Source organism: Balaenoptera musculus, chromosome 3 (assembly GCF_009873245.2).
Source record: "Balaenoptera musculus isolate JJ_BM4_2016_0621 chromosome 3, mBalMus1.pri.v3, whole genome shotgun sequence".
NCBI classification, from domain to species: Eukaryota; Metazoa; Chordata; class Mammalia; order Artiodactyla; family Balaenopteridae; genus Balaenoptera; species Balaenoptera musculus.
The window spans coordinates 91,914,024-91,923,518 of NC_045787.1; the positions used below are offsets into that span (position 1 = coordinate 91,914,024).

General features: G+C 38.7%; 1 protein-coding gene across 1 annotated transcript in view; it reads left to right on the plus strand.

Annotated features, from left to right (window-relative positions):
- The window catches only part of YTHDC2 (YTH domain containing 2), an 82,147-nt gene extending 75,586 nt beyond the window's left edge, over positions 1-6,561 (plus strand). Inside the window, exon 30 of the mRNA XM_036847434.1 lies at positions 5,812-6,561. The gene's annotated coding sequence lies outside the window, so the exon portion shown is untranslated. The remainder of the gene's footprint in view (positions 1-5,811) is intronic.
- The last annotated feature ends 2,934 nt before the right edge of the window (positions 6,562-9,495 follow it).

Sequence of the window (9,495 nt, forward strand, 5' to 3'; positions counted from 1 at the left end):
GAAAAGAAGAAGTAAAGCTGTCACTGTTTGCAGCTGACATGATACTATACGTAGAGAATCCTAAAGATGCTACCAGAAAATTACTAGAGCTAACCAAGAATTTGGTATAGGAGCAGAATATAAAATTAATGCACAGAAATCTCTTGCATTCCTATACACTAATGATGAAAAATCTGAAAGAGAAATGAAGGAAACACTCCCATTTACCACTGCAACAAAAAGAATAAAACACCTAGGAATAAACCTACCTAGGGAGACAAAAGACCTGTATGCAGAAAACTATAAAACACTGATGAAAGAAATTAAAGATGATACAAACAGATGATGATATACCATGTCCTTGGACTGGAAGAATCAACACTGTGAAAATGACTCTACTACCCAAAGCAATCTACAGATTCAAGGCAATCCCTATCACACTACCAATGGCATTTTTCACAGAACGAGAACAAAAAATTTCACAATTTGTAAGGAAACACAAAAGACCCTGAATAGCCAAAGCAGTCTTGAGAAAGAAAAACGGAGCTGGAGGAATCTGGCTCCCTGATTTCAGACTATACTACAAAGCTGCAGTAATCAAGACAGTATGGTACTGGCACAAAAACAAATATAGATCAATGGAACAGGATGGAAAGCCCAGAATTGAACCCACGCACATATGGTCACCTTATTTTTGATAAAGGAGGCAAGAATATACAATGGAGAAAAGACAGCCTCTTCAATAAGTGGTGCTGGGAAAACTGGACAGCTGCATGTCAAAGAATGAAATTAGAACATTCCCTAACACCATACACAAAAATAAACTCAAAATGGATTAAAAACCTAAATGTAAATCCAGACACTATAAAACTCTTACAGGAAAACATAGGCAGAACATTCTCTGACATAAATCACAGCAAGACTCTTTTTGACCCACCTCCTAGAGAAATGGAAATAAAAACAAAAATAAACAAATGGGACCTAATGAAACTTAAAAGCTTTTGCACAACAAAGGAAACCATAAACAAGACAAAAAGAGAACCTTCAGAATGGGAGAAAATATTTGCAAATGAAGCAAATGACAAAGGATTAATCTCCAAAATTTACAAGCACCTCATGCAGCTCAATATCAAAAAACCAAACAACCGAGTCCAAAAATGGGCAGAAGATCTAAACAGACATTTCTCCAAAGAAGATATACAGATTGCCAACAAACACATGAAAGAATGCTCAACATCACTAATCATTAGAGAAATGCAAATCAAAACTGCAATGAGATATCACCTCACACCAGTCAGAATGGCCATCATCAAAAAATCTAGAAACAATAAATGCTGGAGAGGGTGTGGAGAAAAGGGAACTCTTGCACTGTCGGTGGGAATGTAAATTGATACAGCCACTATGGAGAACAGTATGGAGGTTCCTTAAAAACTAAATATATAACTACTGTATGACCCAGCAATCCCACTACCAGGCATCTACCCTGAGAAAACCATAATTCAAAAAGAGTCATGTACCACAATGTTCATTGCAGCTCTATTTACAATAGCCAGGACATGGAAACAACCTAAGTGTCCATTGACAGATGAATGGATAAAGAAGATGTGGCACATATACACCATGAAATATTACTGAGCCATAAAAAGAAATGAAATTGAGTTATTTGTAGTGAGGTGGATGGACCTAGAGTCTGTCATACAGAGTGAAGTAAGTCAGAAAGAGAAAAACAAATACTATATGCTGACACATATATATGGAATGTAAAAAAAAAAAAAAAGTTCTGAAGAACCCAGGGGCAGGACAGGAATAAATACGCAGACGTAGAGAATGGACTTGAGGACACCGGGAGGGGGAAAGGTAAGCTGGGACGAAGTGAGAGAGTGGCATGGACTTATATATACTACCAAATGTAAAATAGATAGATAGTGGGAAGCAGCTGCATAGCACAGGGAGATCAGCTTGGTGCTTTGTGACCACCTAGAGAGGTGGGATAGGGCGGGTGGGAGGGAAATGCAAGATGGAAGAGATATGGAGATGTATGTATATGTATAGTTGAATCACTTTCTTATAAAGCAGAAACTAACACACCATTGTGAAGCAATTATACTCCAATAAAGACGCTAAAATAAATAAATAAATAAAAACAAGGGCACAAAGGCAATATGGTGGAGAAAGTATACCCCTTTCAATAAATGTGATGGAACAATTGGGTGTCCATATACAAATAATGAGCTTAGATCCATACTTCACATAATATATAAAAATTAACTCCTAATGGATCATAAGTTTAAAATATAAGAGCTAAAACTATAGAACTTGTAGAAGAAAACAGGAGAAAATCTTTCTTGGTTTTCCAGAATTTTTAGATCCACTATCTCTAAAAGAACAAAAATAAATTTGGCTTCCTCAAAATTTAAAACTTCTCTTCTTTAAAAGACACTATTAAGAGAATGAAAACACAAGCTGTAGACCACGAGAAAACATTTGGAAGACATACATTTAATAAAGGACTGGTATCCAGAACACTTAAATTCTCCAAACTCTATAATAGAAAAAACAACCCAATTTAGAAATTGGACAGTTTCAACAGGTAGTTCACCAAAGAAGATACAGAGAAGGCAAATAAGCACATGAAAAAGATGCACAATACCATTAGTCATTAGGAAGTTAAAACCTCAAGGAGATACGATTATGTATCTAGTAGAATGGCTAAACTGATAAAGACTGGCCATGCAAATGTTGGCAAGGACAGGGAGAAATTGGATTTCTCCGTCCAATGTAAAATGATAACAACCACTTTAGAAAATAGTTAAGCATTTTCTTAAAAAGTTAAACATACACTTACCACATTCCAGTCCTAGGTATTGACATAATTTTTCCTCACTGTTTTGCATATTTTAATTATAGTAATTATCAGATACTTTAATTGCTTTATGATTCATTATTTTCATGTCTGCCTTCTTCTTCTCTGTCCACAGACATTCCTTGGAGGTGGGGAATCTTTCAATTTTATATGCTGAGTTTCTTGCCCAGTGTTTAGTATGCATTTAATAAATATTTGCTAAGAAATTACTAAGATCAATAAAGAAAATAGCAATGAGAAAAAGTCATTATTGAATATGAATTTTACCTAGTCTCTTTTATAGTACAGTATAATATTTTATTTATTTCACTTAAAAATATATGATGATTTTCCCCCATGGTATTGCAGACTTCTGATTCATTCATAGTAATGGCTATATAATATTCAATACATTTCATTTTTTAGAATAAAATTATTTCATTTATTTTTCCCTATTGTGAATAGTATTATTGCAAATATTTTCTTATTTTAAATAATTTCATTAGGACAGATACCCAGGAGTAGTATTACTAGATGAGAGGGTATGAACAATTCTACTGTGTATTTCAAGGTATACTTAGCTACAAGTGGAGGATATAGTTCCTTAAACAGAATGATTTGGGTATGGAAATGGTCTTAGATATACCTGCATAAATTTTTTAAATTTTATTTATTTATTGTTCCAGTTTTATTGAGATGTAATCGACATATAGCACTGTATAAGTTTAAGGTGTACAGCATAATGATTTGACTTACATACATCTTGAAGTGATTATCACAATAAGTTTAGTGAACCAAAAATTTTATTTTTATATCAGGAAAATAATCTTTTTAAAAATTAGGCCTATTCTGTTTGGGTTTGAAAAACACACACAAACCTGTTGGTGGTTCTTTCCCTTTCGTGTGGCAGTTTCTTAAAAAACGATTCTATAGTTACAATTAATTTTTCTCAGAACATGTTTCATCTACTCTTAATTCATCCTAGTTAACCATCAGAAACACTTATGTGAATATGTAAATATATAGAATCCTTTATCTTGTTCCAAAGTGTATTTGAGATTGTACTAAACAAATTCTGGTGTGAAACATACGGGAAAATAACAAAATAAGAAATGACTTCTTGTATAAACAGCAAAACATAGGGTCATCAGTTAAGAGAAGTGTGCATACAAGACTGGCCTATACTGCTGTAATGCACTGTCAATACTTGATCATCTTTAGAGATGTGGCTTCTGGAAATTTTAGTTTTGTCTTTTGTTTTAAGTAGAAGTGCTGGTAAGTAAATGATAAAATATGTTGTATTGAATGAAGGTTAACTTTTGGGTCACCCCTAAGAATTTGGTGTGTGTATCAATCAAAAAGTTTGGTGTAACTTAATTGTAAGCCACACATTCTGACTTAAGCTGTAAAGGAATTTATTGGAAGGATGTCAAAACAGTTTAGAGAACTGATGGGATTAAAGATATGGAAATGGGCAGGGGAGTGGGTAGATGGAGTTTGAGCCAAGGAAAGGTCAGTCCAGGATCTTACCACTGGCTTTGCTGCCACTGGACACTGACAACGCTAGATTCCCACTTCTTTCTTCAATGACTTTTCCAGTCTCCCCTGTATCTTTCCCCCACCCTCTCAAGAATCAAAATTGGTGGGAGCAAATGATGGGCCAAGTGGGTAACCTTCCTGTCAAAGAGTAGGAAGCAGAAGAATCTGGCCTCTTCTGCCATGGAAGGTGGGACCCTGCCTCCCAACCACCCTAATACAATGATGTATCCCTCCCAAGAACAAAGAGGTTTGAATTATGGTTAGATTTTTTTTTTAAGGGAGACATAGATCTGTTATAGCATCTACTGATTCCTGATGATTATAGTATCATTTTTTATTTTCCCAATGATTGAAATAATGTAAACAGTGGAGGTTCTTAAACTGTGGCCCATGCATGATTGGAGAGGCCCGGACAGGGCCATATGTTCCCTGAAATTGTATGCAGAATTTAGGTATATATGACTTTTTCATTTTGGGGGGAACCTCCAAGAGGCCCACAATGTATAAAAAGTTAAGAAATACAGGCGCTTCCCTGGTAGCACAGTGGTTAAGAATCCGCCTGCCAATGCAGGGGACACCGGTTAGAGCCCTTGGTCCGGGAAGATCCCACATGCCGCGGAGCAACTAAGCCTGTGCGCCACAACTACTGAGCCTGCGCTCTAGAGCCTGTGCTCCGCAACAAGAGAAGCCACCGCAATGAGAAGCCCACCCAACCGCAATTAAGAGTAGCCCCCGCTCTCTGCAACTAAAGCCCGTGCACAGCAACGAAGACCCAATGCAGCCAAAAATAAATTAATTAATTAAAACAAAAAAAAAGAAATACTACCTGGAATGTTCTACATAATTACTTTCTCCTTGTGAAATTTCATTTTGTTTGTATTAATTATCCCTAGTATTATTTCCTTTTTTCCACTAGATGGTGGTGTTGCATGGTGCTTTCAAACTTCAATCGTGAACTTTACAGACGTGAATGAAAAAGTGCAGTGATTTAAATGGCACGTTCTCAAGAACATTTTAGGGTTGGAAGGAATTTAAGAAATCACAAAGTGCATGATTTTTTTTTTAACAGATGAAGAACCTAATGCCCAAAGGTTAAGGGAGAGCTTTGAAAACAGGACTTTGGAAAAGTCAAAAGGATGCCCTGATGGGGAGGAACACTTGGAGCTGGGGCTCTTCTTCAGTCATAACATACTTTAAGGATATGCCTCTGGCTGCTGAGGGACTAGGGTGATACTGGTTGTGGACTTGGATTCTTTGACTCTGAGACATTTCTATATTTCAGTTACAATCATGACTTAAAAGCCGGTCCTTCTCCCCTGAGGCAGAAGGGGTCCTAGTAACGCTGAGAGGCTTTGTTTAAGGAGGGAGCTTGCCCAGAGCCTTCCTTGTAACTAACCTTCCCTACCCCCTTCACGTACCTTACAGTTATGTGCTTTATGTTCTCTCCACAGCCAAAGGTAACACTATAAATGTGTGGATATGGAGTATTGATGACACATAAAGAACATATTATAAATACTGGTGTTTGGAGTCCTCAGACATGAAGAGAGAGAAAACCCAAGTCAAATGGGGAGACCACTTGGGCAAAGTGGCTATACAGATTCTCTGCAGCAGCCCTTGTGTACGGACCACTAAACAAAGGCATGAAGAAGAGCCATGGCGTGTGCTCAAGACCCACCTCTCTAGAGTATAACCCTTCCATATTTCTTTCTCCAAAATTCTTTTTTTTTTTTTTTTTTTGCCAAGACTGTGTAGCTTGCAAGATCTAAATAATTCCCCAACCAGCGATGGAACCTGGGCTCAGGGCAGTGAAAGCACCAAGTCCTAACCACTGGACTGCCAGGGAATTCCCCTTTTCCCACCTAAATTCTTGAAGTGCCTATATCTCCAAAAGATGTGCTATTTTCCCCTCTACTTCCTTGTTCTCTTTTTCCTCCAGTCCTTTCTGACTTTGGTAATATCCTCAGCCACACTCTAGCCAAGACAGGAACTAAAGTGCTCACTGTTCATACCTCTCTCCACTGACGCTAATAATATTGTGTCAATAAAGTGTCCTTTAAAAGAATAATCTTTTCATTTACACTGATAAACATACCTAACTATATCTAAAACTCAGTGTTGTGTCTTAAATTTTAGTAAGCAATTGTGAAGGTTGCTATGATGGATAGTCCTTGACTACAGATCACTCTCCTTTGTGCCCAGGATACTGGCTTTTATGTCCTCTGACTTCTTGTTGGGCTTGGCCAATGGAAGGCAACAGCGAGAAATGGGAAGGTGAGGAGCTAGAGAGCTGAGAATTTATTTCCCTACATCTGTCTGCTAGGTCACTGGGCAGGTTCTCTGTGTCATTGATCCTCTGCTAAAAGCCACAGCTCCTGTCAGATAGCTCTCTCCTACAGCTGGGACTTTCTGGTTTCCAGCGACTTCTTGTTCCTTCCTTTGCTCCATCTGGTCTAGGGGTGGTAGTAGCCTCCTGCTCTTGCCAGTCACTGGGTACTTCACTCCCCCTTGTTGTTTCTCCTCAACCTTGACTCCTTTGTAAATAGGCACGTCATAAAAATCTCTTCAATCTTTCCATCTGTTTTCAGTCAAAACCCTGACCTGGTCAATGAAACTTTACTGAATTTCTGTAGTATGAGATTCCTTCTTAACATCTGTTTGTGATGATGGATTTATATGTGAATTTTCAAATTGGAGCATTAATGGTCAAGTTTTATTAGATTTAGTTTGAAAACATTTACTGAGTGCCAGGTATGGCACTGATGAGGCTTAGGCCATGCTGCCTCAAAATGTGCCCTTTGGCATATTAATCATTTTGAATTAAAGTTATTTAAGACACAGCTGGTGCAAGAAGGATACTTTGATCTCCATTTGTCCCCCTGAAAGCAGGAAATAAATCTCCCATGTGAAAGGTACCGTCACTGTACCAAGAGGGAGAGAGACATCCTTATCACTAGAGACAGGGAATTCAGGGCCAAGAAGACTGTATAAACAAACCTTGTTACTTCTTTACTAATTTACTACTCAAAGCCCAAACCCCTTTGTCTTGTCATTTCTTCACGAATTTACCGTTTCTTTGTCTAAAAGGTGTAAAAGCTGCCTGCTTTTGTCACTTTTATGGATCCTATATCTATGGGACCACCCTAAATATAAAATTAAATGTTTTTTTTTTCCTCCTGTTAATCTGCCTTGTGTCAGCTTAATTATTAGACCAGCCAAAAGAACCAAGAGGGGTCAGGGGAAATTTTCCCCTCCCTGACAACATGAGGCACTTCAGTTTCTCATTATGTATTATCCTCATCACAACCCTCTAGGCTGAATTGAGGGCTTTATAGCTGAAACTTTTTAGGCATTAACATAATAGTTGAACATTGACATTTTTTATTGTGTATGTATTTGTATGTGTGTTTTAAAACACTATCATAAAAATCCATTATTTACTGCTAGTCATAGTTTCTATGTAGGCACCCTGGTATGTTACCCAGATACCTGTTTAGGAAGGAAACAGGTCCCCTTTCTGGGTGGGCTGCTGGCAGAAAGCCCTCAGATGTCAGCCCCTTGTGGGTACTGCCTCAGTTGAAGAGAACTGCCTTGCCCAAGCCATGCCTGCTTTCCAGAGTGGCCCATCCCCAGTGACTGATTGATGTTTGGGATATAAATGTTTAGGCCTCTTGTCCCAACTTGAGACAACTCTGAAGGGTCATTCCAGCTTCAAGACTTTCTGTAGAGAGGGCTGAGACCTCCACTGAGATTGCACTGTGGCTCATCTTCTCCCTCTGCCCAACTCTGCTTCTTTGCTTCCCCTTTTCAGGTATTTATCACAAGGACACTTCTACATGCCATAATTCTTCTCAGAGTTGGGTCCAGGTCCAACCTGTGACATTTGGTGCCAGGAGTGATCCAAAAATGTAGATGCTGGCAGAAGATGTTGGATCTGGATCATGCACCATTTGGTTGACAATGAGGACTCATCACTGGTGGTAAAAGGAATGCAGATAGCCCCTGGCATAAGGTAGCAATGCAATTGTTAAAACTTTTGACCTTGCTTGAGTCACATGACCATCTACTCTCTGGGGACTGGAAGAGAGGGGATAGTGCTGGACCTGACCTGGGTCATGTACTTTGCAGCAGGGGAACTGGCAAGGTGTTGTGACGGAGATTTAACAGAACCCTATGGGGGAGGGTGAGAGTTCACCAAAGAAAAGGATGATGAGATGTCTGGTGCAGTTGGAGATGCAGTCTTTGTTACTAAAGTACTTATTACCGCCTACAAGGCTGTACTTGACCTGGCCTCTATCTTTCTAAACTTCGTCTCCTTCCACTGTCCCCCTCCCCAACATTCTAGGCCACGCTAGCCTTCCTGCTGTTCCTTAAGTATGCTAAGCATTTAATTCCTGCCGTGGGGCCTTTGCACCTGTTCTCTTGCTTGGGAGGTCTTCGCTTGCCTTCATTTTACCATGATCACTCCCTCACTACGTGGGTCTCTGCTCAAATGTCACTTAGTCAGAGGGGTCTTCCCCAACCCTTTCCATACGGTCATTCTATTCATCTAACTCTTTACCTAGTTTAATTTTTCTTTATAGCACCAAACTGTACTTGAAATTCAATTATTTTTGTTTGTTACTTTGTATCATCCACTTGAATATGAGCTCATAGAGCAATAATTGTGCCCTTTAAAGTACTGTATCCATAATCCTTAGAATAGTGCTTGGCATATAGTAGATGCTGAATAATAATTAATGAATGAGGGTAAAGGGCAGATGGAAAAATAGAAATGCAGAGTAGGGAAAGGTTAATTTTGACTGGAGAAAACAATGATAAAGGCTTCATGGAAGAGAAGGCATTTACATTGGACATTGCAATGGGTAAAAGTGGCAGGCAGAATCGGAAATGTTCAGGTAGAGACTTTTGTGGGGAAAGGCACTTTTGTGCAACATATAAAGGAATAAGTAGTCCATTGTGACAAGAGTTATGGGGTAGTCTGGTGACCCAGGCCGAGTGGTCTTGGGGCAAGTTCATATTGTGGTCCAGGCACTGTTAATAAGTAGTGCCTAACCATGCAATTCATACTCTTAAAAAGTATTGCTGCTGCTCTTTAAGTTATTTCTTCCTGAATCATGTGCAAACCATCATTT